This window comes from Triticum urartu, chromosome 5A, assembly GCF_056163025.1.
Source record: "Triticum urartu cultivar PI428250 chromosome 5A, HENAU_Tu73, whole genome shotgun sequence".
Classification (NCBI taxonomy): Eukaryota; Viridiplantae; Streptophyta; class Magnoliopsida; order Poales; family Poaceae; genus Triticum; species Triticum urartu.
In genome coordinates this window covers 641,194,032-641,197,743 of record NC_141877.1, presented here as the reverse complement: position 1 = coordinate 641,197,743, position 3,712 = coordinate 641,194,032, and the positions used below count along the sequence as shown (strand labels likewise).

Genomic DNA, 3,712 nt, shown 5'->3' with positions numbered 1-3,712 from the left:
TATCCGGGAGTTACACGATCTCATGGTCTAAGGAAAAGATACTTGACATTGGAAAACTCTAGCAAACGAACTATACGATCTTGCGCTATGTTTAGGATTGGGTCTTGTCCATCACATCATTCTCCTAATGATGTGATCTCGTTATCAATGACATCCAATGTCCATAGTCAGGAAACCATGACTATCTGTTGATCAACGAGCTAGTCAACTAGAGGCTTACTATGGACATGTTGGTGTCTAAGTATTCACACATGTATTACGATTTCCGGATAACACAATTATAGCATGAATAAAGACAATTATCATGAACAAGGAAATATAATAATAATGCTTTTATTATTGCCTCTAGGGCATATTTCCAACAAGCTGACCATTCCACTTTCCTTTTAAATGAGTTGAATCTATGCTAATATATGGCCTACATCCATTCACAAAACCATCTATGCAAGGCTTGAAAGCGATAAATAGCTTGCTGAAATGCACTTCACCTTCATGTGTGGTCGTATCAATCTCAACAATACTCCCAGAGACCTCAATTCTATTTCAGCCTTGTACTTGTACAACATCCTGAAACTTTCTTCCCAACTCCCATATAAGCCGTCTGCTGCCTTTTGTTTGCCTTTCCACACTGTGTGATAGTTAAGTGTGACATGATGCTCATCTTGCAAGTCTTTAAGTATCTTCACAGCACCAACGGTTGGATCCTTCTTCAACATAGCTACTGCCTTGTCGGCAACCCATGATTGAGATGTCATTCTTGTCACTTTTCCACTCGTTGAACTACAAATATGCTCCATTTGGTGCTTCACAACCTACAACAAAAAATGGTATAGATCTGAAGGTTATTACTATGACAAAAAAATGAAGCAAGAAACATATGAAGCAAGAAACATATAAAGCACAAAAAGGCAGTTACCATCACACATTTTTCATCCCTTCGCCAACTAGCAGTTATAGCCCATTTGCAAGGTTCACCTATTATGGATTGACCTTTGCAAAAAGCCTGAAACCTCCCCGGCTCATTTTTTGGTGCCATATTCAAACTCTCCATTGACAGCCCACTGTTTTAAAGCCTTTCTAAATTCAACCATGTTAGGATAAGGTGTCCCTATATCCATGGCTGGGTTTCGTTCATCCCAGGCAATAAGTGGCTCCTCTGGAGCCTTATCATCAACAACAATATCTGCATCTTTGATATCATGTAAGTCAGACTCCACATCAGGAGTAGGAAGCTCAGTTGCTCTCTCATCCAGCTCTGTTTTTAAACCAAATAGAGCAAACATGGCTTTCTCGTCCGGTGGTTTTTCATCCCCATCGTTTTCTAGTTCAATCACAAAGCTTGACCAATCAATAGTAGCACTACCATTTTCTACTTCATTGCCTGAGATCGCCCCCATGGTTAGGTTTATCACACTGGATTGGTTAGAATCATGCACAGACATTGCATCGATCCTATTCAATATAGACAGAAAAAATCAGAAAATGCACACACCAAAACTCATGCATACATCAATTAGAACAGGGGAATATGATGTTACCTTTTCAGATCCATCACACCCCTTAGTCAATCCAGCCCCTCCCACTCAAATCCCATGCAAATCACACACAAAACCTAGGGTTCCACGATTTAGAAACTGTACCAGAAGAAGATCACAAAATCTGTGAAAAATACAAAGGGGAAGAGGTTGCCTTACCTTGGGCCAGGGATGGGAGGCAGCGGATGGGGGGGAAACACGGCGGAGCAGGGCGGCGGACGGCGGGCGCAGTGGCTCTGGCGACTGGCGGCTCGCGGCTAGGTCAAGTTGGGGAGGGGAGATAGAATGAAGAACGGGCCAGGCCTCGGGCCTTGTCTCGTGCGTTTGAGGAAAACTGGACGAGGGCAGATTTGGCATTTCCAAATTTGTTAAGTCCAGATTCTTTCCTTATGCGCTAAATGAATAGATAACAGCGCTTGAGGGGCAAGCGAGCCAAAATTAGGCCACGTCGGGGGCTTGAGAGAAAGGCAAACGAACAGAGGGGCTTAAGATCAAAGGCGCATGAGCTGGGGGGTTAAAATCGATTCTCCCTGAAGCAACAATGGTCATGTTTATCCATGCATGCCTGATTATTCATTCATTCCCTGGTGAGTTTGCTTTGCTGTATGTCCCAACCCAATACAATTTTTTGGCATAACTATTACTATATTGTTTCTTGATTGTGTTAGCCTCTAACTTTTTGCCTTGCTGTTATGTAATTTCATTCACGGTTTTTTAGCCAATTTTGGTGTCAATTACTCAGTAAAGTCAGCTTCAATTGGCTGGTTCTACGATCAAATGGAAGGTGAGATATATTTGCTCTTCAATGATCAGCATAGTCCACTTATCGCATTTAGAAAATTTCAAACATGGATGATCTTATGTTGTGTTTTAGAATGTAAACTATACTGCAGTTATACAGTCACCAATCTGTAGCTTGCCGAGGTTAGTAATGAAACTTGCTTGGGATGTTTCTAATCACAACAAGATGAATTTTACTTTTTTTGAAACGCATAGGTGACCTTTATTACATGCAGGTTGTTTATTTTCATCTTTTTTTTTATCACGGACCGGGTTTCTATGGGCTAATCTGAAATTCCTCTTTGCATGCTAGATATTGCCTTGCCTTCTTTTACATTCCTTGAGGTAACACACACATGAATATTAGATGGAGTGGAGATAGCAAATAGAAGAACCACGGAGTGAAGGACTAAGAGCACTACCATGCTTCGGTATAATTTTTCCTATTATCCTTTGCATTTGGTCGTATTCCTGTTTTGTTCATTTTACTAGGTTCAATCCATTATATCTTGGGCGAGCAATGTGTTCTAACATGGTTGTTGCCTTCCATCGTCTCCATTTTAGAATGACCATTCTTACCATGTTTTTATACATTAACATTTAACTAGCTCACATAATTCACATTTTGTTACCTTTATAAATATATTCCAACTATTGTGTCCACTGGCTATTGAGATATTTTCATCTTATAATCATATACTCCCTCCATTCCCTTATACAACATCACTATGAAAAATACATTTTGCCACTAGTGCAGAACTGGGCAATAGCACCGGTTCGTAAGGCCCTTTAGTGTCGGTTCCATAACCGGCACTAAAGTGTGGTCACTAAAGGCCCCCCCCCTTTAGTATCGGTTCAGCACGAACCGGTGCTAAAGGGCAACCATGTGGCACGAGCCAGCTCCGGGGGCCGGGAGCCCTTTAGTACCGGTTGGTAACACCAACCGGTACTAAAATGTTTGGTTTTTGGTTTTATGATTTCTTTTTCATTTAATTTTGTGTTTTCCATTTTAATTCTTTTTCGTTTGCTGGTATTTTACGATACTACACATTGTACACGTTATGCATATATATATATAAATAGAATTTCTAGTAGAACCAATCATATATATATCATCAATGTCTCACAAACCACCATATTAATTCACACATACACACATGTATAGCTATATACAATTTCTCCTACATATGCATGTTGCCTTCGGAGCCAGTGGCATTAGCCTAATTGGTGCCTTCGGAGCACGATGACAATTGGAAGTGGTTCATGACCTGGTCGATGGGGGCGGTAGCGGGTAATAGTATTCTCCCTTCGGATTTATGACCTGGTCGAGCAAAAATCCCGCTATTTCCTCTTGAAGTGCTTCTACGCGCTCCGTTTCTAGGAGCTTGTCCCGCACC

The 3,712-nt window shown here is 41.1% G+C and overlaps 1 pseudogene across 1 annotated transcript; it reads right to left on the bottom strand.

Moving 5' to 3' along the window:
* Positions 1–337: 337 nt before the first annotated feature.
* Positions 338–1,827, bottom strand: LOC147973663 (uncharacterized; annotated as a pseudogene). The gene is made up of 4 exons (XR_015602995.1): positions 1,695–1,827; positions 1,539–1,612; positions 917–1,452; positions 338–812 (listed from the first exon to the last, which is right to left on the bottom strand). The product of XR_015602995.1 is annotated as an uncharacterized LOC147973663 (transcript).
* Positions 1,828–3,712: the final 1,885 nt, after the last annotated feature.